We start from the raw sequence: 25,439 nt of genomic DNA, 5'->3' as shown, positions 1-25,439 counted from the left end.
AGCAATAGGATGAAATTTAATAGTGAAAATTGCAAGGTCAATCATTTAGGGATTAAAAACAAGAATTTCTGTTATAAACTGGGAACGCATCATTTGGAAGTAACAGAGGAGGAGAAAGACCTTGGAGTATTGGTTGATCACAGGATGACTATGAGCCGCCAATGTGATATCGCCTGAAAAAAGCCAATGCGGTCTTGGGATGCATCAAGCGAGGTATTTCCAGTGGAGATAAGGAGGTTTTAGTACCGTTATACAAGCACTGGTGAGACCTCATCTGGAATATTGTGTGCAGTTCTGGTCTCCCATGTTTAGGAAGGATGAATTCAAACTGGAACACAGGTACAGAGAAGGGCTACTAGGATGATCCGAGGAATGGAAAACCTGTCTTATGAAAGGAGACTCAAAGAGCTTGGCTTGTTTAGCCTAACTAAAAGAAGGCTGAGAAGAGATATGATTGCAATCTATAAATATATCAGAGGGATAAATACCACAGAGGGAGAAGAATTATTTAAGCTCAGTACCAATGTGGACACAAGGACAAATGGATATAAACTGTCCATGAGGAAGTTTAGACTTGAAATTAGATGAAGGTTTCTAACCATCAGAGGAGTGAAGTTCTGGAACAGCCTTCCAAGGGAAGCAGTGGGGGCAAAAGACATATCTGGCTTCAAGATTAAGCTTGATAAGTTTATGGAGGAGATGATATGATGGGATAGCCTAATTTTGGCAATGAATTGATCTTTGACTATTAGTGGTAGGTATGCCCAGTGGCCTGTGATGGAATTTGATCTGCATTTGGAAGTGTCTGGCCTCTCCCATAAACTCTGTCTTCAGATTTCAGAGTAGCAACCATGCTAGTCTGTATTCGCAAAAAGAAAAGGAGTACTTGTGGCACCTTAGAGACTAACAAATTTATTTGAGCATAAGCTTTCGTGCATGCATCCGATGAAGTGAGCTGTAGCTCACGAAAGCTTATGCTCAAATAAATGGGAGAGGCCAGACACTTTTATGGGAGAGGCCAGACTTTTACAAACTTTTTATGGGAGAGGCCAGACTTTTACACTTTTACGTTTATGGGAGAGGCCAGACACTTCCAAATGCAGACTGACAACTTGCTCTGCCTTTTGTAGATGAAGTCCTGATCCAAACAGTAATATAAACAGAATATTGACCTCATAAACAGCTTCATAATCACAGCCTTACCTTTTTGATTTATGTCTTCTACCTCCCTGGTTCTAGCTTATCAATGTCAATACTCTGTCTGCAGGGTCTGGCATATAATCATTACTGGATGCTGGAATAAGGCTGCTTTTTACAGAGAGGAGGAGATACTAACTGGGGTCTGTCAAGGTTCCTTCCCCACTCTGAACTCTAGGGTACAGATGTGGGGACCATGCATGCATCCGATGAAGTGAGCTGTAGCTCACAAAAGCTTATGCTCAAATAAATTTGTTAGTCTCTAAGGTGCCACATGCATGGGCATGCAGGGGCGGTCGCATCTTTCAATGATCTTTCAATGGGAGTTTCAATGAAGTCACACAAATGAGGGTCATTCTTGTCAGTTGCTAGCTTGTGCAGATCAAGGAGTGACTGGTTTACATTCTTTTCCAGGCGCAAGGCACACTCGATTGCTGTCAACCCATTCTCCCAATTATCACGATCTGGTTTCTTGATGTCCTGCAAAAAGATGCGACCGCCCCTGCATGCCACATGCATGTATCCGATGAAGTGAGCTGTAGCTCACGAAAGCTTATACTCAAATAAATTTGTTAGTCTCTAAGGTGCCACAAGTACTCCTTTTCTGTCTTCAGAGTTGGCCAAAATCATAAGTCATTACTAAAATTAAAGTTCAGAAAATTGCCTCTCAAGTTGCATAACTATGAATAATTTTTTCTTGTCAATAGCATTAATAAAATGATACGGAGCCAAATAGTTACTCAGTTGAACCTTCAGAATTGAAACAATTGGTATGCGGAGCAGCGGAGGACATACCTAATTGTCTCTTTGCACTTGACTTGGCTGAGATAGTTCTGCTGCAGCATCTACCAAATGGAACATGTTAAAATCATTCCAGCTAACTGACTGTTTAATGACAATCTCAGCCCTATCAGTTTCTGACATATTTCCAGTGGGGAGATGTCAAGCTGGATGCATGTGCATGTGGCTGAGCTAGTGTAACTGGTTTTAGTTCAATGCAGTGTATATTTTCATTTGACTGTTGGGTCTGCAGTAAAACTGAAACAGTGATGCAGATTTCCTTAAATTCATAAAAAAGTTCTGTTTGAACAAGGGTGCAATCCTGACCCCACTGAAGTCTGTGGTAAATCTCTCTCTTTCACTGCAGCAGGGCCAGTTTTGTCAGGCTTCTGGTTGGATTTTATCTTTTCCATACTGGGTCCTCCCTGAAATCCCCTCCTATCTAACTAGGACCCCCATCACGTATAAAGAAAATGGGAAAGGCAGACTGATTACCACCCCTGGCACCTGGTCTCAACCTCCAGGTTGAGAACCCTTTACTTACACAGCACTGGGTAGCTAAAGGTGAAAATAGAAAGTTTTTACAGTAACTTCTAAAACCAAAGCTGTTGTTTATTTTCAGCAAAAATGGGGCCTGTTAGTGATTCATTAATGTCTCTTTCTCTTCCCTTATTTTTAAAAAAGATACCAGACTATGAATCTTACAAAATTCTACCAATGTATGCAACTTTGTCCATAATACTGTAAGCTTGTCTTCCCCTTCCTCCCATTGCATTCTACAACTGTTTGTTGCATTGGCCTGGTCTACACTACAAAGTTAGGTTGACATAAGGCAGCTTGCGTCAACCTAGTTGTGCATGTGTCTGCATTTAAATTTGCCTTCCATTGATGTAAGTGCCCCATTACATCGACATAGTAACACCACCTCCCTGAGTAGCACAGAGCCACAGCTGATGTACTTAGGTCAATGCAGTGCAAGTGTAGACACTGTGTTACTTATATCAACCCTAGCTGTCCCACAATGCCACATGCTGACCATTCCAGTCGCCCTGAGGCCATGGACAGTGGGAGCTACCCTTCTCCTTTAAAGCCCCGCACATTTTTTAAATCCCTTTTCCTGCTTGCCTGGTATGGTGAGCACACCTAGCAGCTCTCCATCGTTCAGTGCCACTGCCCAGCTGACCACACAGGCTACGCACTCCCTCCTGGAGTAGACAGGGGACACTGAATCTCCTGAGCTTGTGGGGCGAGGAGGCTGTGGAGGCACAGCTCCGAACCAGCCATGGAAATGTCAACATCTATGATCAGATCGTTGAGGAGGTGCAGGAGAAGGGGTACTGCAGGGATCAACAGCAGTGCTGCGCGAAAGTCAAGGAGCTGTGGCAGGTGTATGAAAAGGCCGGGGAGGCCACAATCAATCTGGTGCTGAGCCAAAGAGCTGCACGCCATACTTGGCGGAGACCCCCCCCACTGCACCGTGGATACCTCCAAGTCACAGGCCCTGGCCGTGAACAGTGAGGAGGAAGAGGAGGAGGAGGAGGAATATGGAGGACAGGTGACCAGGGGATCTAGCTGCATGGTGAGCCAGGAACTGTTTTTGACTCCACTGCTGTCCACCCAGTCCCACTAGTCAAGCCCAGGTGAGCCCGATGCAGGGGACGGAACCTTGGGTAAGTGTGTAGATAATTTTCCGTTGTAGGGATGGCGCCTCCAAAGTAACAGGACATATCTTTTGACTTTTCATTAATGCACTCATGCTAGAGGAGGTAGTAGTACAACCAAGAGAGATAGAGTTGCTATCTGCTTTCCATTCCCCTCTAGAATTAGGCAGGGCATCCTATGAGGAGCAGTTTGCTTATTTGCAGTGGCACGACCCTTGCATCCTTCTGAGAGATCTCGGTTAAACTTTCATGGAGATACTCTGCAATCCCCTGCTGAAGGTTTCTAGGGAAGGCTGCCTTAGTTCTTCCTCGGTGGTATTTCTTCCCATGCCACACAGTGATAACTCCATTAGGCACCATTGCAGTACACGGGCTAGCATTATATGGACCTGGGTGGCTTTGGGGTGCCAGCAGCAGCAGCTGTGCTCTCTGTGCTCTCTCTGTTACCCTCAGGAGTGAGACATCAGCTAAAATCAGCACCGCCTGTTGGAAATAATGCCAGTATTCAGTGCCACTTCCCTAATGTATTAGAATCACGCAGCTGAGCAATTCCCTCCTCGTTTCCCCAACCGCAGAAGGCCATACTCACTATTGTTGGTATTGTAACTGGTGCATACACAAGCAATAGTGAGAAGGGAAAACTTTAAGGGAGTAAGGGATGTGAGTTCAGCATCTTAAGTGTCGCTTTCTGTAGCTAACAATGATACATCTGTGTGTTTTACCTGCAGCTGCCGCCATTGAGGCCTTCAGAGTCTCCGCCACCACTCCGACTGAATGCTTGAGTCAGATAAGGAGGAGAAATAAGAGGACACGGCATGATATATTCAATGAGGTCCTACAAGCCAGTGCTGCAGTGGACTGTGAGCACAGGACCGGGAGGATGAACATTATGGACAACCCGGAGAAGGAAAAAGTGGAGAGGAGAGAGGCCCAGCAGGAAAAGTAGAGGAAGAGGTACCAGGACATAATGGGGCTTCTCAGGCAACAAAAGCAGATGCTGCGGACTCTGATGGACCTCCGGGTTCAACAGTACTGAGCTCATCTCCCTCTGTAGCCTATTAAACTCAGGGACCTCCGTATGCCTCGGCACTCCACATGGCATCAGGGGCTCAGTGCACTACCCCTACCACTCCACCCCAGGGGACATAAAGACAATCACAGCTTCAAGTACACTGACCTGTGAAAGCCACAGTTGTTTTATGTGTAGGAGAAATGGACATGAATGCTTTTTCCCTTTCGTAAGTTCTGTTCTCTGAATGTATTACGTTTTTAATGTATTTGTTTTAAAATAGCAAATTTTTTAAAATTTTGCACTGATTTTGTTACAGAATAAAATTCTATTATTTGGAACATAATTCATCTTTATTAGTTAACAACACATGCTGCTGAATGCTCAGCAGTTCTGAAAGCAACTAATTATCTGTTACTGCACAGCGCCACACAACTCATAGGATCATTCACAAACAAAATCAATAGGTGCATTGACAATGTTTTGTACCTACATGTACAGCAATCAGCACACCATTTCCACCAGGCCACAAAAGAGCAAGGCCAGGTAGAGCACACTACAACACCACCATACTACTTTGGCTCACTCTGCATCAATACAAGCACTCCTGATGAGTATGCTTACCGGTGACACAGGGAGCCAAGTACACATGCACATAAGTGATGTACTAACTGCGGTAGCTGTATGCCGATGTCACTTCAATCGCCATAACTTTGTAGTGTAGACATGGCCTAAGATTCAAAGGGATATATGAGTTACCTTTCTTAGGCTGGTCTACACTGAAAAGTTATATTAGCATAACTACGTCGGTCAGGGTTGTGAAAAATCTATACCCTGACAATTGGTACTGAAACTAGGGGTGGTGCATGGGCTGCTGCACCCCCTGGCTTGAAGTAGTAGTAACCCAAATGCATGGTTTTCACCTTCAGCACCTCCACTCTAAAAATTGTTCCAGCACCATTGACCCTGACCAGCGTTGCTATGCTAACAAAACCCCACGTGTAGACAGAGATATGCCAATAGAAGGGGACTTCCATGGACATAGTTAACTTTGTTTGGAGAAGGGGTATTCCTACACCTGCAGAAAACAGGTAGTCTGTGTCTAGGCTACAGGCCTATAGCTATGCTGACATAGTTATACCAGTATAGTGCCTGTAATGTACACATACCCTTAGGTGTCTTTAAAAATCCCAGCCTAAGGGGATTAGGTACCAAAATTGCCTTGAATCTCATCTTAAGGCCCTACATATAAACAGCCTGACTTTCAGACTTCTAATGTCCTAATTTCAGTTTTCAATTACATTTCAATGTGATTTGGGTAGTTTGAATCTCTCAGTTCTACATAAGGACACTCACGTTGGGCACTCGGGTCTGAAAATGTTGGCCTTTATATTTAGGCTTAAAGAACTAGATATTCAGAAGCTCAGAGGAGTGCTTTGTTTTACTTTCCATGAAGAGCTTAACACCCATGGTTATTAAAGAGCCCATTGCAAACCTGGCAAGAAACTCTTGCTTTTCTGCTTGAAGCTTCTGTGGAATTTTGTTTTACCCCGGAGAGAGTTGTTACAGTGGTGGATGAAGTGATGTTGCTGTAAAATCTCAAATCAGCTGAAGGTAGTAAGTAACTGGCATCTTTCAGGGTGAAAGGTGCTATATCAATGCAGAAAAGCTGATGGATGTGGTTCTTCAATCAAACCTCCAAAAACTGAGTTTCACATGTTGTTCATTATAAGCCTGTCTAAAGACATTCAATTACGCAAATCCATCTCTCGCTTCGGGTACATAATTATGAACAACATATGCTTTTTTTGACATTTAGTAAGTCTCATATTTCTGTATGTAACTACAAGAAAGTGGGTACTCTGCTTTTTGGCATGGTTTTATTACAGACAGCATCCTTTCAATCTAAAATGAAGCAGAAGGGGAAAAAAGTCTTGACAAGTGTTCATAGGAACTCACAAAGCCTTCCAAGTCTTACAGTATTACTAGAGCTGGGGAAAATATTCCTGTTGAACTTTGATCTCAATCAGATTGAACCCTGTACTCACTCACTCACTCAGGCTCAATTTATCTTGTGAATGAGGGAGATGAAATTAGCATGGGGGTGGGGGGATTTGGGAACACTACTGGAATATCCCTACCCCTTTACCTCCCCTGCCCCCCGCAAAAAAACCCAAAAGCCCACTGCCTGGCCTTCAATTTTCCTCCCATCAGCTGTTACTATCCCAAAAACAAAGCCAACAGACCCCTTCTGTGACGATTTCCACTTGGGTTTTATGTGTTCTTCTACTCATTCTTGCTGGGGGTTCAGTGGGTAACTACTGACCAGTTTTGTACCTGTGATTAGTAGTGATGAGGTACCCCTGGCAGGGCCCCATCTTTCATCCTCCAAAGTAAAGGGGGTTGTAGATTCCTTTCCTGAGTAGTCAGTGAATATTAGAGATTATCAAAATAGTATGGACCAAAAAGGGTTTTATTTTATACAAAAATGGCCTCTTTTCTAGTGTAATTTTTTGTGAGAAACTGAGAACTTAGTTTTTGAATGTTTTTATTTCTATTGGTAACAGAAAACATTTCAAGACAAAATGAAAAATGTCTCCTTTTCAAACCCTGTGAAATGGAAAGATCTTCACCATTTCAAACTTTGATTTTTCACTTTTTGACCATCTCTCAAAATGAAGATCTGTGTTCTCGTCAGGTTGGGGAGCAGTGGCTCCTCTTGGCAGTGCCCTGAATATTGAAGATAGGAAGTAGGAAGAGTGAGGGTAGTCCATCACTCCCTGCTTCCTAGAAGAGACTCAGAGCTTTTGAGGGAGCTGGAACTTCAGGTTAGGTGGGAGGAATGGTGCAGGACACAGCATATCAAGTGTGATGGGGGCAAAGAGGGAAACGGGGCAGCACATCAGGGTGGGGCACATATGGGGGATATGTATGATAAATCTCCAACTCTTCCTAGACAAGAGCTGTCTAGCTTAATCTTACACCCGTGCACCCATATGTGCATTTTTATGTTTCTATGTCTCTGTGAGCACACAAGAGAGTGGGGGGCAGAGGATGTCTCAGGGTGATCGGGAATACTACTTCACTACTCCCTATCTGGGTCTCTCTGGCCAGCCCTGAGATCTCCAGTGGAGAGGGAACAGTAGGAAATGCAACATCTTCACCCCTCATGGCCTAATAGGGAAAGGGTGTTGAAGAATAGGCAGAGAGAGGTGGGTTGCTGTAGAGCTAACAGTGAGCATCTTCTCCTCAGCTGGCTTTGAAATCAAAGGTTTGAGCGCTTAAACAACTGGGAAGTGTTGAGGGGTCAGGCTGTCCTTCAGTTTTGAGTGGCTGCCTTTAGCCATCAGGTAGGGGAATAGGAAAAGGCAGCCAATTGGAACAAAATTTCCTACAGACTAGAGGTTTACCCCAAAGACCAATAGAGGACTTAGAAAATCTATAGGCTATATGGGGAAGTTGGCAGGGCTGAACACACAATGTAAAACAATAAGCTAAAAATATTCTTAAGGACTGCTGTTGTTTATACCCTTGTATAATTTCCTTCCAGTAGAATAACACTGCATTAAATCTCTTTTCATTTTAAGGTTCTAAGATTCAGTAAGTACTTCTTAGCAATATTTATTGCATTTTACTGTGTATACTGCATGCACTTTAATAGTATGTGAAAGCGTAGTGTGCGCTCTCTCTCTCTCTATCTCTGTGTGCGTATATACATATATTGCAAACATTGAATTAAAACTTAATTCTAGTACTATTTCTTGAAATGAATTCCTGGCAGTTTAGAACCAAAACTGGGCATGACATGGTGAACAGAGTGGGAAGGAAAAATATTTTACAGTAAATTACTAGACAGTGAAATACTTCGGCTGTATAGGTGTCAATTGAGAAAGTATTGTCTAATAGTGGGTGGGCCACAAGTTATATGAATCCTGGTATATGAGTTCCCAGTGGCATGTATTCTGCTTCAGGAGCCAGTTCATTGCTGCCTCCAGCTACTGAAGATCCTGATCCTCCTATACCCTGAGGAACAGGTTCCGCTTGGGCATGCCAACAAGCAGGTCCTCCAGGGTCCTCCTCCATCTGCCTCTCTTGTCTCAGAGGTCCTCCTGGCAGAACCAAAGGTTCTACCAATTCAAAGACGAGAGTAGCATTTATTTTTTCTTCCTTTGAAAGAAGCTAAGAAACCTACCACCACATAGCATAATTTTGCTGCAGAAGGCCACAATATTGATTTAAAAAAATTTTTTGTTGTTGTTTTTTTTAGCATTTCAGGCATGTGACTGTTACGCAATCCTGGCTGCTCAAACAAGTTTTGCAGCCCCGGAGGAAGGAGCAGAGGCAATGGTAAGAGAAAAGTAATTTTTTTAAAAGTATAATGTTTACAGTGTATCAAGGGAGCTGTAGGGGGTGGAGCTGGGAGTGGGGAAGGGGGGGAGGGGCTGAATTTCCTTCCAGGGGCTGTGTTACCCATTTTCAATGTCTTCTTTAAAGGCTGACTGTCATTTGGAGAACATAGTAGTTTTCCAGGTACTAGAATGGAAAAGAGAGAGGTCTTTCCAGTCCTGTGGAGGAGATCTGGAAATCCATGACAAAGTATTTCAGCTAATGGTCACCCCTCTGAATATTGCTGAATGGAGAGGTTTATTGGTCAGCTATGAGGGTAGACCAAGCACATTTGTTCTGCTGTTGAACCTGCAATTTCTGCTACACCAAATGTCGTATATTCTAAGCTAGAATTCTAAGCAGGAGTTCCCAATGATGGGAAGAAACAATCCACTAAGAAAGCCCACCCACCCTAAATCCCCTCTGCATTGCCAGAATATCCGACACAATTTCCAGGAAAATTATGAAAAAAATTGATTTTGTTGTGAAATATATTTTTTCCCACCAGCTCTACTGTTCATCATTGTGGATTGGAAGACCTAACACATTGTGGGAGAATGCTTTTAGCCCCTGGCAGTGATTGGCTTATGTAAGATACTTAGGAGTTGATTGTGAGGAATGAACTGGACCTCTGTTATCTAAAAGTGCGAGCCCCTCCCACTTGAGCTAGAAGGCAGTAGCAGACTGATAACCATTTTTCTTGAGCCTGCTATGAGTTGGTGACAAACACACTACTGTTGCTTTACACTCAGACAAAAGGCAGTGGTTCTATTGAGTTCAGGGTTTGATTGTTATGTGTATGAAACTCTGATAGTATACTAAAAGTTTAACACTATAATAAGCAAAGCAAAAAAAATATCTTTTTGATGATTTTACTAGGAGGTTATCTTTATTGTTGGTGATGTAAAAAAATCTCACAACCGCCCCCAAAAACAAAAGGAAAACCTCTTCTAGCTATTCTGAATCCCAGGATCGGACTCCAGTGCATCATTCTTCTGTGCAATTCAGAGTCCAGTCAAAGAAAATATTCATAACAATAAGAAAAGGAGCACTTGTGGCACCTTAGAGACTAACCAATTTATTTGAGCGTAAGCTTTCGTGAGCTACAGCTCACATCATCGGATGTTTTTTTTTAAAATCTTCTGTCAATTCAGCTTCAAGAGAATTTGCAGCTGCAGCAGGAAGAAGGTATATTTAAGGTATATCTAATGATTGTGGTAAGAAGTACACAAGACTAAATTGCTTTTAGGTGATTAAATACTAAAATGAATTTCAAGTTTGACTGTAGAAGCCATTTCAGCATAGGAGCCATTTGTTACCTCTTATATTCCACTATGAAGGTTACTCTAAAATAGGAATAATTCTAAATGTTCAACCAAGTACTATCTTTAACGAAATATGTAAGTACTTATTTCTCTGCGGGGGCTTAAAATTTGTGCTGTTTCACCAAATTCTCCATTGGTGTCCATTTCAGAAGCATGCTTGGGTGAAAAATGAGTAGAGAACAAGACCAAAAAAGTGAACAACTATTTGGAAACTACTTGGTGTGAAACTAGAATGATGTGAATGGCATGGCATAATGCAAGATTTTGGGTATTGCAAGAGAACAGCATTTGACTTTTCTGTGCTGATTGGTTGAAAGTCTCTTATTGAATAATGTTCTATACATAGAATTAATTCTTCATAACCATATTGAGAAACATGCCTCTAGTTACGTGTTTGATCTCTCAATAGTTATATCCAATAATTTATGCATGTAGATTGTGTGGGAGGAATAGGAGTAGTGGCCCATTTATGTAACATATGTGATAAAGTTCCTCTTCTACCTTGGTGGGTCCTGCCCTTATTGGTGGATTTTGCTCACCTCCGAGATTCACAGTAGCCTTCAGTTTGGCCACTTTCATGGCTCAAATCTGCCTTTCACTCAGATAACCTCATCACTGGCCAGCATGGGAAAAAAAAGAGTAAGAACAATCCCCACAGTTTCTGCTGATCCACCATGTGGGTCGGGGAACAGCTCAGAGACCTTCCCCTCTGGTGGAACCTCCTGTGTTGGGTCCAGAGTTGGGAGGTTTGGGGGGAACCCAGGCCCGCCCTCTACCCCGGGTTCCAGCCCAGGGCCCTGTGGAATGCAGCTGTCTAGAGTTCCTCCTGGAACAGCTGTGCAACAGCTACAACTCCCTGGGCTACTCCCCCATGGCCTCCTCCCAACACCTTCTTTGTCCTCACCACAGGACCTTCCTTTTGGTATGTGTTAATGCTTGTACTCCTCAGTCCTCCAGCAGAAAGTCCTCTCACTCCCAGCTCCTTACGCCCGCACCTCACTAACTGGAGTGACAGCCTTTTTAAACCAGGTGTCCTGATTAGCCTTAATTAATTCTAGCAGCTTCCCAATTGGCTACAGGTATCCTAATTAGCCTGCCTGCCTTAATTAGTTTTAGAAAGTTCCTGAGTGTTCTGGGATAGTCCTTGTTATCTTACCCAGGGGAAAGGGACCTGCTTAACGTGGAACTAATGTATCTACCTTCGCCCACGCTCTTGTACCGTGTCACACATAGTACATAAACACCCATTTTTTCATGGTTTGTGTGTATAAAAACATCTTCTGTATTTTCCACAGTATGCATCCAATGAAGTGATCTGTAGCTCACGAAAGCTTATGCTCAAATAAATTGGTTAGTCTCTAAGGTGCCACAAGTACTCCTTTTCTTTTTGCGAATACAGACTAACACGGCTGTTACTCTGAAACCTGTCATAGTACATACTGTATCTAGTCATTGTTTTCACAAATATCAAAGAAAAGAGAACTGTAGAAGTTTGGTAGTAAATTGATAATTAACAGAACTGTAATAGATGCACGTGTGAACAACAGCTTGATCAAAGTGGCAAACAGAGATCTATCAGAATAATTCATAGGGCTCAAAGTTATTTGACTTTGAAATATGAGTTATTTGACTCACATCTGGAAACTATCTGTGAGGGGCCTTTTGGAAGAGACTGTGTTCAATCATGCACAGTGAGGGAAAATAGAGTAAAAGGGTGTGGGGGAGAGATGACCAACACATAGAGACATAGAAACATAAAAATGCACATATGGTGTAAGATTATGCTTGACAGCTTTTGTCTAGGATGAGTTGGAGACTTATCATACATATTTTACATGTCTTATGGAATTCCTACTTACACACACAACAAAAGGAATTGATGTCACTGAGGGACATGTATAACCAAAGCAGTTATCTGTTAGATATGGGGGCTGAAGCAGAGACAGCTAGTTCCTCTATATCAGAAGCAAGAAAAATAACAGGATTTGGGCCTTCAGTAGTGGGGGTTCTAGGCCAGATAATTTGTTTCTGTTTCTGAGGTAGGAAGAATGTGCCACAGCCTCTCATTTGGCTGTTGTTCATTGAGTCTTTCAATATTGATTTATGTAAATCTGGATCAAAAAGCAAGGTATTAGCTTACAGAGAAAGGTGATCTTAAGGAATGGGACGTTGCTGTCACTGAGTAAGCAAGTGCAGTGGAAATGTCATGGGTGCTATTCCAAATATTTGGGCACCTCTGAACAAATGAAACTTGCCAGTCTCTGGACCCTCTTCATTCTGTTATATCTCTTTTGAGATAAGGAACCAGAACCAAATACATTACTCTAAATGAAGGCCTTCCAACAATTCATATAATGCCATAAAATGTCAGTATTACTTTTGATCGCTTGTTGTGGTTCCTGTGATATTTCCTGGCTGTCTTCCTTCGGGAAGTAATTTCATATGAGAACCTTTTCTTGTGAGATCTCCAGCCCTGTTTTGCAGAATCAAAGGGTCAGATTCAGACAGCTTCAGAGTCCAATTGTGTTGACATAAGTGAAAGTTGCTCCTACTTACACTAGGTATGAATTTGAACCAACAGATTCAAATTTAGTTTGGATAAATGTTCAGACTTTTAAGTGTATATTTGGACCTAATTTCTTAACATTTTTTGTTGAATAACAGTCACAACTTATACACTCAAACTGCTTTTATTTTTATTTTTTTACCTGGTCCTGTACGCCTTCTAACTGCATACCAATATGCTGGCAATTAAATGTTGAGTAATATAATTAAGGAACAATGCTCCCTGAAGTTACAATTAACTACGACCTTTCTTGGTTGAAAGTCATAGAGTGTAGATGTTGCAAAATGAAAGGAGAAGTGACTATAGATGAAATCAACAACCCAACATTTTTAATATTTCAACACAGGCTTTTTCAACTCATTAGATTCTTGGGAGATGTTTTAACTACTTTGTTTGCCATCCATAATGTCTTTTTTATTAAATAATTTTTTAAAAGCCTCATTTTGGAATGGAGTCAACCTGAACCTCATCCATATGGACAGCATACAGCATTCTTTACGGGCACATTAATCCTTAGCCTGGTTTGCTGTACTTTAATGGAGCTGTGCAGATAATTTGGATGAAATCCAAATAAGAGCAAATTTCACAAAGAATTGTTGAATCTCTTTTTGAGTGTCTAACATCACTATGTTGGTAAAGTAGCTGGGAAAACGGTACTTGGTCACAGATCAGGTTTATTCTGAGCAATTAGCAGAATTAACAAATGGAGAAAATCAACTTGACTGGATGTCATGGTACAAAACTGGGAGTTGTGCCAATCTGCTAAAAGAGCAGGTTTCCTGAGTTAGGCATGCCATACCTCATTCACCTCTGCAAGCCAATTACAAGACCTTTAACTTGCTGATGAAACCCCCATTCCAGCAAAGCACTTAGACACTTGAATAGTCCTAATAGGTAGGCATCTTTTAACTCAAAGCCAATGAAACTATTTGCATGTTTAAAGTTGCTTGCCTGTTCAAATGCTTTCTGTGTAATGGTCTAACTATACCTTTTTAATCTCTGTCTGTGGAAAATTGTTAGCATCATGCCACCTTACCACTATAGTAGATTCCTGGTTTTTTTCCCCTCTGTATTTTTACTTGCTTTCTCAAAGCAAAATTATTTAAACATAATTTTAGAAACTGTGGGCCATTGCCTCATATTAGAAAAACAGGATACAAAATCATTGCATTTAGTTTTTTAGGATGTTGCGTGAACCATTGCATTATATGGAGTCTGTTCTTACTTGGATGCCCAGGATAATGTGTAATGATCAAATGAAAATATTCTGCTGTGAAATACTGTTGAACATTTACATCTTCCATAATATTAAGCATCGTGAATCAAGCTCTCTTACATCTTGTTTAGTTTTGTATTGTGTTATTTTGTATTGTGCATAGTTTCTGCCCCTATTTTCATTGCTAGCAGGGAGCTGTTGGGTAACCAAAAGTTGCTGATGATTCTTCTAACTTAGCCTCAATCACTGTTAACTGCAGAAGCTTGATAATCTTTGCAATTTGTTTTTCTCCTCTGTGGCTGATTGCTAGATAACCGTGCTTTTTCTAGCTAGTACCAGCACGATTCCCATAAAACAGGTAAATAGACTGACACTTTTAAAGCACAATGACTTAAAAGTACATAGCTGGGTGCATTCTATTTTTACTTTTGATTTAAAGTACACAATTTTCCACATTTCTCTTTTCATGATTTTTTTCTCTCCTTGCAAACATTTATCTCTGTAAATCTCATTCATATAGCTTTTAAGATATTTTTTCTTTTCAAATGAGAAACCAAACCAAAACGGATTCATTGTAATTTCTTTGAGTGCATATTGTCTGTGGAAAAAATGAAGTTAGAATTATTTAGGAAAAGATGGAAAGTAGATAAATCATAGGACAGCACTGAAAGATATCAGAAAGTAGGTGCTCAGTTTTGTTTGCACTGAAGTAATGGGGAGTTTTGCTGTTGGTTTTGATTTTTCTCCCTCAACAATCCCCCCCCCCCCACAAAGTGTCCAAGCACCTCTTAATGCAAGGGCATGGGGACCACTGGGAATCTGCTTACTGTTCCCTGTGCTGACCCAGCTCTGATCAGAGCTACAGCAAACTAGAGGTTGCTGTAACTTAAGCTACTGGTATGTGGTCCTTTATGCCATTGGAGAATCAACATAGCTGAGTGGAGATCTGCCATGCCTGGACCCTTGTCTCCCCAAGTATTCCTTCAACGCTGGGGTGTGTGGAGACAGCTAATAATGGGGGTTGTTCTTCCTGCTTTATGCCAGCTAGGAGTTCCCCTTCTTCAAAGGAATTTTCCACTGCTGAGGTCTGGTCAGAATCTGACCCCTTGGCACTGTCTGAATGGGTGCAAGGGGGCCAGAATGTGATGCAGACTCTAGCCCAATGTCTTACCTGGGAACAGTCCCTTAATGGGATAGGCAAAGGGAAACAGAGCCATTTTCTTTCAAGTCATTGGTCTGAATATGACTCAGATTTGTTGGCAGTGACCTATGTGGAATTACATGATGATCTCAGTCATATAGTGAGTGAATGGGTGCCCAAACCTTTAATAATGATCTCAGTGGCCAAAGATGGAATGAGTGCAGAGATCTGAACTACCTTTTCATTCTGAGATGAGGCCTCTTCTAGGGTAGGGTTGTAGCACACTGATGGAGCAATGCAGTGAAGCTTCTGCTAGCAGTTGTTATTATTACTGTATTAAAGTTGCACCTGGAGGCCACGGCTTCTTTGTGTTAGGTACTGTACAGACGTATCAGAGACAGCCCCTGCCCTGGAGAGCTTATATTGTCCAACTTATCTCTTTTAATTTTTCTGTAGTTCTTTTTTAAAAAAATGCCTGTCTTTATTAACCAGGAAGTTTTGACATGAGGCTCCCTTGCAGAATCTGAGAAGCAGGGTTGACAGTTTTTACAGATGTGTCAAGCTGTTTGCAGATACGCCAAAATTGCCTATTTATCTGTGGATACCAGAGCCACCAAACTGGTAACTAATCATCTGTTTAATGATCTGAAAATCTGGTGCCCATCACAGTTGGAGAGACAGCCAGGAATTGAATGAGAAAGTATTTTTTTTAGTCAATTGTCACTGTATTTTCCTGTGTTCCACCCTCCACTGTAGTATTGAATTTTATTTTGTTTGCAGGCAGCCTAGATAATATGTCTGTCTTATCGCTGGCATTTATAAATAAGTTTTTTATGAAGTTCTAATCTTCCCTACTGAAAACAATTAGTTGGCAGTTTACATAATGTCACATGCATAAATACACTCTGTGTGAATAGCTTTTTCACAGGAAGAATGCTAAATGAATCTGAGAAGAAACAAAAAAACACAGTTTAGTCATTAAAAAGCTTGTAAAGTAACTGCCTAAAAAAGGATTTTTTTATTGTAGAAATTCTAGCTTTATGTTTATTTAGGTATTTCTTTTGGATAAGTCTCAAAATAACGTAAATATCTTCATCCATTTCAGGAAGTAAATCTTTCCCTGATAAATTATCTGATGCGATAGAAAACTGGTAGTATGTTTGGAGTCTACATCTCTGAGCAAATCTGATTTTTTTTAACATAACTAGAGATGGAACAAAATCACCTCTGAAATCCTGAGTCTTGCCAAGCCTATGGAAGTGGGTTTAGTATGAGAAAGGATGCCAACCTGATGTGGGTGTGTAGAGGTCCCACCCCTAAATAAAAAGTAAACATTACAAAGACCCTCCCCCAAGGAATTTAGTGCTTGATTTTTCTCAGTGTACCTGTACATAACAAGAGAATATACCTTCCTTGAAGATCTTACATTCTCATTAAGTCAACACATAGCAAGTGGGTGTAACAGCTTGCAAAAATCAGAGAGAGATTCCTAATCCCTGGCATGTATGGGAAATTAAGGCATGAGGCTTGGGGAAAAATCCCTTTTTAACCCCAAATTTAGTGACCAGTTTAACCCTGATAATGGATTCTACCTTGTGAAGTGTAAAGCACTTTGGCCTCAATCCAGCAAAGCATTTTTACATATGATTAACTTCAAGCATATGCCTAGTTCCATTGACTTGAATGGGACTACTCACAATTTTAAAGCTATGCATGTGCTTCAGTGCTGTGCTGGATCAGGGCCTATATTTTAAATCTGGGATTATTATTTGTCCTGACGCTGTACAAAACATTGGGCAAGACGCTCAGTACAGACAGTCCATGCCCTGAAGAACTTAAATGCAAGGCAGACACAGTAGACAGGACACACTGAAAATCCCACATGAGAGAATTGCTAGGATTTTTTTTCTGCTAAAATTCTAGAATCATACAACTGGAATGGACCTCGAGAGATCATCTAATCCAGTCATTAAATTAATGATTCACAGTTAAACTCACAATTAAACTAAGACTGAATTATTTACACTGCTTTACACTCCACTCTAAACCCAACTACCTTGTGCTTTCTGGTTTTGGGTACCCATCCACCCATTTGCCAACTATAGAGCTAGGGTTGTATTGGAGAGGGTTAATAGTTTCAGTTCCATTTCCTGAGGTTAAAGTCACTGCAGGTGTGTGGGCTAAATGAGATGTTGGTACACGTGAATAGGGAATGCGTAGTGGAAATATATTCCAGTACGCATTCTCTTGAGTAGGAGTGCACTGGCTGTCTTCCTTTATAAATCTAAGGACCGCTTATGTAAGCAGAGTCAGGATGAGCTCCACCCTGACATCTGGTGGTGAGGTGTGGCAAGTTGTGGAAAAGAACTTCAGGGGCCGATCTCATTTGCATAGGCTCACCTACACCGCCTAGAATGAGGCCATAGCTGCCCAAATGGTCACTTTGGCTGCTGTGGGATCCCCAGTGTCTCTGCTATTGGGGCAGGAAGAATAAATTGTTATTACCCTGATTATGGGAATCAAGGACAGTAGAACTGCACTTGGCCTTTTGTTATGATGGAGGGACTCTCCATCAACTAAGTAGCACTCGCAAGGCAAGGGACATGGGTTCCAAAACTCTGTGAATTGAGAGAGGCTGGGGACAGGTATTAATACTTGGTGGCATGGGCTCCCACTTCCTCCTCTCTCCACTGTAGAATATCAGAGCTAATTTTGATTCCATTAGGAGTCTAGTTACAGGCATGCTGAGCTGAATTCACTTTGGGCTAATGGTGCACCAGCACTGAGGCTCCCCTACTACAAGCTGAAATCACAAAAGAGCTAAACTTGCTAAGAGCTGAAATCACTGAGTGTTGTGTTAAGTAGTGGGGGAGCCTGAAGATATATGGTGGAGCAGTTTGCGGGACGGCGAGCAGAGCGGCTTGTGGAGCAGAGCAGAGCAGTTTGTCGGATGCCTAGAGCAGCTCATGGGGCGGCTGGCAGAGCGGAGCCCCATGCAGAGGTGGGGCCATCAGCTTTGGACCATGTAAGGTGCCCCTTAACACTCCCCCCATCTCCACCCAGGTTGGGAGGTAAAACTCTGCAGATAAACTTTCGAACTCTGGGGCTGCCCTGACCAGGGACAGAGACTTTTGGGTCGTTGGACTTTTGGGACTTTGGGTGATTTTGGGTTGCTGGACTCAAGAATCAAAGGGAAAGGACATGCCCCAATTTGCTTGGGGTGGGTTTTTGCTCATGGGTTGTGTTATGAATCCTGTTGGTGGTGTTTCCCCAACATAACGCCACATTGTTTCTCTCTGTTATTAAAAGGCTTTTTGCTACACTCAGACTATGTGCTTGCGAGAGGGGAAGTATTGCCTCTTGGAGGTGCCCAGCGGGGGTGGTATATATTTGTCCCAGGTCACTGTGTGGGGGCTCGAGACGGTTTTGCATTGTGTTACTGGAATGGAACCCCTAGATACTGAACCCGGCCCTTGTTGCTGCCAACTCTGACAGGCAGAAGGGTTACACTTATATTAAACACTTAAAAAAACATACTTCAATACCTTTTCAACTCACTGGACTGCAGAGAACATTTGGTTCTCCTGCCACAATGGGAGTAAAGTCAGAGTTATTGACTGCTATAGAAATATTGAAATTGAAACTGGAACAGTGTGCCTCAAATTATTTGCTCCTTTGGGATTTAAATTACACATCAAAAATACTTACCTTCTCAGGGTTTGCTTAACAGTGATGGGATTTCCCTTTTAAAAAGGTGCCACAGAATGGAGTTGGAGAGCTGCTGAGTGGAAGTAGAGCTCATGTACATACATGAGCTTATACAAACACCACTTTTCAAAGGACAGAATTGATCTGGCACAATTTGATGGGAGAGATGAATTTACTTGAATCATTAAAATATGCAGAAGTAAAGATGAGTGGGGTCGTGAGAGGCGATAGAGATACAGATCTAAATTATTGTAATTCTTAGTAAATTATTTCGGCATCAGATTCCCTCCCACTCAAATTTCATTATTTATGTTAAGAAAATACTAAATCAAGCCTTCTTGAAAACATTTTTTAGTATAAACAAAGTAAACACATTTCAAGGTGTCCATTTGTCCGATTAGGATAAAACTAAGCAAGGCGTGCTTTTAAAAAATATTTTTAATAAAATAGGAAAAATTGAAACAGGCATTTGAGCAAAAAAGCTTTACCCTTCTAGTGCATTTAAATTTCATTACATTGTGTAAAACCATTTAAAAAGCTGGCAACAAATGTGCTGAATCATTTCTTGGCCCGATTTTGAATGTGTGCAATTTTTTTTATACCAACAAAGAGCAGCATGGTAGAACTGTTTTTGATGCAATAATTTGACTTAATCAAACTGGTATGAAACCTAGTGAAGGGCAGACATTTAACTTTTGCTTAAATATTTAATTCTTTGAAAACCTAAAGGTCCTGATTTCACCTGCAGATACACACCAGCAATCTCTGAAATTGAAAATAATCAATAAACTTACAGGTTTACAGGCTCTTCTCTATTTATATTTATCATCATCTTTCCAAAAGGTATATCTTCATTTCTTCTTCTCTGCCACCCGACAGGCCTAGAACTCACCATATTTCCTGGCCACACTCCCAACATTCAAATCCTTATTTTAACCACATTTATTCAATGTTAAAAATCCACCAGGACAAGATATAGTGGTACAGAAGGGGCATTGTTATACTAAAAACAAAAAAATTCTCCACTGACTGAAGTAAACCCATCTTCTGGTCAGCCATTGCATTGGGGGTTTGTTTGGAGATGGGTGGTGGCATCCTGCACCTTCACAAGCTGAACATTTGGGGTGTTTCATGTAGAATCATAGAAATGGAAGGCTGGAAGGGACTTGGAGAAGTCAGCTAGTTTAGCCCCCTGCATTGAGACAGGACTAAATAAAACTAGACCATGTCTGACGAGTGTTTGTCTAATCTGTTCTTAAAAACCTCCAGTGATGGGGATTCCACAATCTCTCTTGGAAGACTATTCCAGACCTTAACTACCCTTTTAGTTAGAAACTTTTTTCCTAAAAAACCCCTAAATCTATGTAACCTAAATTTCCTTTGCTGCAGATTAAGCCCATTACTTCTTGTTCTGCCTCCAATTGCTATAAAGAACAATTGATCACAGTCCTCTTTAAAACAGCCCCTACCATATTTGAAGGGTGTTACCTCCACCCGCACCCCATCTTTTTCCTCAAAGCTAAACATGCCCATAGGTCAGGTTTTCTAAACCTTTTCTCAATTTTGTTGCTTTCCTCTGGACTTTCTCTAATTTGTCCACATGTTTCTGAAAGTGTGACACCCAGAACTAGACAGTACTCCATCTGAGGCCTCAACCCTGGTGAGTACAGTAGGATAATTACTTCTCAAGTTTTACATACAGCACTCCTTTTACTACATCCCAGAGTGATATTAGCCTTTCTTGCAACTGCATCATGTTGTTGACGCATATTCAATTTGTGATTCACTATAACCCCCTGATCCTTGTCAGCAGTACCACTGCATAACCCATTATTCCCCATTTTGTATTTGTACATTTGGTTTTTCCTTCCTAAGTGTAATACTTTACACTTGTCTTTATTCATTTAATCTTGTTGATGTTGGATAAATTCTCTTATTTGTTTTGAATTCTAATCATGTCCTCTGAAGTGCTCGCACCTCCTCCCAGATTGGTGTCATCCACAAACGTTTTAAGCACACCCTTTACTGCATTATCCAAGTCATTAATGAAAATTTCAACAGTATTGAACCCCAGTAGATATGCCCTCCCAGCTTGACCGCAAACCATTGATAGCTACTCTTTGAGTATGGTCTTTCAATCAGTTGTGCACCCACCCACCTTACAGTAATTTCATCTAGACCACATTTCCCTAGTTTGAAATGAGAATGTCATGTGGGACTGCATCAAAACCCTTATTAAAATCAAGATATAACATGTCTACAGCTTCCCCCCATGCACTATATGAGCAACTCTGTCAAAGAAGGAAATTAGGTTGGTTTGGCATGATTTGTTCTTGACAAATCCAAGTAGTCTGTTCTGTATACCCCTATTATCCTCTAGGTGCTTACAAATTGTTTACTTAATAATTTGTTCCAGAATCTTTCTAAGTGTCTAAGTTAGGCTGAATGCTCTATGGTTCCTCAGGTCCTTTTTGTTTCCCCTTTATTAAAGATAGGTGCTATGTTTGCCCTTCTCTAGTTCTCAGGGACCTCATCTGTCCTCCATGAGTTCTCAAAGACAATTGCTAGTAGTTCTGTGATTGCAACCCGAGGATGAATTCCATCAGGCCTTGCTGACTTGAATACATCTAACTTACCTAAATATTCTTTAATCTCTTCTTTCCCTGTTTTTCTTCCCCCTTGTTAATATTAATTGTTTTCAGTATCTGGTTGCTATTCACCTTTTAAGTGAAGACTGAAGCAAAATAGGGATTGAACACCTCTTTTTGATGTCATCCTTCCCAGCTAAATGGAGGACCTATGGTTTCCTTCATCTTTCTCTTGGTCCTAATGCACTTATAGAACCTCTTCTTATTACCTTTTATATCCCTTGCTAAATGTATCTCATTTTATGCCTTAGCCTTTTTTATTTTATTTCTACATGCTTACGCTATTCTTTTGTACTCATAATTAGCAATTTGTCCATGTTTTCACTTTTTGTAGGATTCATTTTTTATTTTAAGGTCATAAAATAGCTACTGGTGGAGCCATACTGGCTTCTTATTATTCTGCCTGTCTTTCTTTTGCATCAGGATTGGTTGCTGTTGTGCCTTTAATTTTGTCTCTTTGAAAAAACCTTAGGTCTTCTGAATTCCTTTTCCCTTAGATTTTCTTCCCATGAGACCTTACTACCAGTTCTCTGAGTTTGCTAACGTCTGCTTTTCTGAAAGCTATTGTCCTTATTCTGCTGTGCTCACTCCTTCCTTTCTTTAGAATCATGGAATCTAATTAACTCTCACCTAGATTACTTTCAACCTCCAGATTCACAACCAATTCCTGTTAGTCAGTATCAAATCTAAAATGGCTGCCCCCATGGTTACTTTCTCCACCTTTTAAAACAATAATTTTACCCATTACTTGCCAAGAATTATTTGGATATTTTGCGTTTGGCTGTTTTTCCTTTTCCAGCAGATGTCTGGGTGAAGTCCCCCTTATTATGAGGTCTTGTGTTTTGGATAGTTCAGTTATTTGTTCTAAAAATACCTCATACGCCTCCTCCTCCTGATTTGGTGGTCTATAGTAGAACCACTACCAAGACATTACCAGAAAGATGCCTTTGTCCTCCTCAGAAGGGTGCCCTCAGTCATGATCACAACCCTTCATCTCTTCCTCTTGGATTTCATGGCCATGAGTCTTCCAGCATTGGGAGCAGGTGATACTTCCTCCTCAGCCATTGGGGTCTGCTCCTCTCCTTCTGTTGCCAGTATAACATTCAGGTTCTTCACCTTAATGAGGGCTGGGGGTGGTGCGGGGAGAGCACTGCCTACAGCCCAAGGTGGCCAGTAGTCAGTCTCTTCCCTGCTGAGCATCTGGTTCGCCTTCCTCCTCTGGTATCCAACTGAGACCAACTGCCAGGTTTTGAATATGCCCAAGTGAAAATCCACTTGGAACAAATTTTGAATTTCCAAGTTTCAAAGCTTTCTGGCCACACTCCACTTCTGCCTGTGCCGTCCCTCCCTGCTGAAGCATCTACAGGCCAGTCTTCCCCATTCCTGTCCCTGGCCTATTACTCTGGATTTGGAAAGCTGGTCTCTGAGACCAAAAAGTCCCTCTCTCTTCATACTTCTTTGGGGTGGAGAGGGCTCATGGTCTTATGGGAAGAAGTGGGGGGTGCGTTTGGTCGGGCAGCAAGCAGACCCACCTGCTCTTGCAGCTGTGAAGTTTCAGAGAGTAGATTTCCTGAATCCTCCACAAGTCCTCTAGTCATGCGCCTGAAGTTTTGTGACATTTCTACACCTCTAAACCTATCTTCTGCACCCTTATGTACCAATCAGGTAACCAATCCTTCACTATATAGACATTTTCTCTTCTTTTATAAAGGTTAGCACACAGTGGCAGTTGTGCCTACAACTTATTAAGAAATCCACATTTTCCATGTTGTCAACTCTTCTGATTTTTATCATTAGTCTTATGATATTTGGTATTTTTATTAAAGCCCCAGCTTCTGGAGTCAAGTAATTACATGAGATTCGCAGCTTTAATCTTAAAAAACCAACAAAGATGAAAGCCCTCGTTGCTGCATAGAGAAGCCTGAAAATGTGAGGCAAGTGCACTTTCAATGCACAAAATCTAGAAGGCAAATAAACCCCTATTTAAAAAAAATCTCAGATTTTGTGTGTGTGTGTGTGTGTGAGGAGCGTGGGTTGACTTGTGGCAATATTGGCAATATTGAGTATCGGACAGAGGATGGTTAACACTAATAATAGGTGGTTTGGGCAAAAAGAAGCTGCCTGCACAATTTTTAGAATAATATGTAGCAGTAGTCATGATTAGTCTCTTGATTTCCATTGTTCATTAGATTAGAAATGCATCTACTTGACACTACGATCTTCCTCTCTGGTCATTAAAATATTCCCCTCTGTTAGAAGGGGGCATATACTGGGATATGGAATATCACTGCATCACATAATTTACCTCAAGAATTGACACTAATTTTAGTGGGAATTCTCATCAGCGGTGTCACATGGTCCCAGAGACTATGAAGCCAAGAGGAAGCTAACAGATGTTGGGTTTAAATTTAACAAAGAAAATCATCATCCCAGGCTGTTGCCTCCTTGCTGACCACCAGTGGGCAATCTCCATCTTTGGGAGTAGGGTATTGTGTATATTTCAGCTTGCTTAATGCTTTAAAAACCAAACATTCTCCCAAATAAAAGAACCTAGTCTCTTTCTCTGTGTTGGAAAGAAACTCAGGATTGTTTACAAATGATTTGCTAACCAAAAAGAGAGGCTAAATTGGTAATGAATATTACTATAGTTTGACCACTTCCAGGGTGTATCCCCTTAGGAGTCCGAGTACCACTGAGCACCTAGGTGGATTTACTAATAATCCTTTTATTTAGTGCCTTGCTTCCAAGGATCTAAACAAATTTTTGCAAATGTTAACTAACTATACTTCACAAAAACCCACGGAGATGGTAGCAAACCTATATTTTGTTTATAGAGATAGTCAATTACAGAATATTGGATTGAGTGATTTGTCCAAAGTCACACAATGGATCAGTGTCAGGGCTGTGAACTGTGAACCTAGGGATTTGGACTCACTGTCCACTCTATTGTAACTACTACTCTCCTCTCAAAACAAACAAAAACATGTTCTTCCTATGTTACTGTCCAAAATGGGCACATCTAAGAACCAATGTATTATACGTAAAATGTTATTGACTTTAATGTGGACAGATTTCAAAGGAGCTAAGCTCCGTTTTAGGCATCTCAAAGAAATAACCAGAAGTTCAGAACTCCCATGGGAGCTGGTGCATGCTGAGAATTTTGAAAATCTGTCCCTTACGTACCAGGTATGAAGACAATTGAGAGCTGTGTAGCTAAACGATGTTTTACAAATCTTTCAGCTAAATCAGAGATTGAAACACAAAACTGTTTCTCAAGGAAAGCACATTGATTTGTCACACACAAAGGACTTTCAAGTCTATGTATCAGTGAATGGCTTATTCTGTTCTAAATATCTAGTTATTTCAACTGCAAATATTTTCTATTTTAAAGTTCTCAGTTTAATTCCAGAATAATATAATGCAAATTACTATATTAACCATAGATTTAAAATATCCTCCTTTTTATTATAGGTTTCAGAATGCTATTGATAAGTACACATGGATGAAAATTGATGATGTCAATAAGAGTTAGGGTAAACAAGTGCATGTATTGAATTTTGGTCATAAAGTATTGATTTCAGGGTTTTCTGTAGTGTTTGTTACCATGATATCTAAGTATACACATAGAATGAACTCTCTGGACTATGGAATTTCAAATGGGCTTCATTCCTGACATATTAATTACAGCTACAGTACCATAATAATCAAGAAATTGATTGGACCATTAGCAAGAAGCACATGATAAATATGAAAACACTTGACTGGAGACCCACAAGTAGGGGAATGGTGTGAGGGTCTATGA

General features: G+C 41.0%; 1 long non-coding RNA gene across 1 annotated transcript in view; it reads left to right on the top strand.

Annotated features, from left to right (window-relative positions):
- Window positions 1–8,919: 8,919 nt before the first annotated feature.
- Window positions 8,920–25,439, top strand: part of LOC141981476 (uncharacterized) — a 37,085-nt gene continuing 20,565 nt past the window's right edge. Inside the window, exon 1 of the long non-coding RNA XR_012637793.1 lies at window positions 8,920–8,994. This is a non-coding gene — a long non-coding RNA (uncharacterized LOC141981476). The remainder of the gene's footprint in view (window positions 8,995–25,439) is intronic.

This window comes from Natator depressus, chromosome 2, assembly GCF_965152275.1.
Source record: "Natator depressus isolate rNatDep1 chromosome 2, rNatDep2.hap1, whole genome shotgun sequence".
In the NCBI taxonomy this organism is placed as follows: Eukaryota; Metazoa; Chordata; order Testudines; family Cheloniidae; genus Natator; species Natator depressus.
The sequence above is the reverse complement of the archived record's forward strand: the minus strand, read 5'-3'. Positions and strand labels throughout refer to the sequence as shown.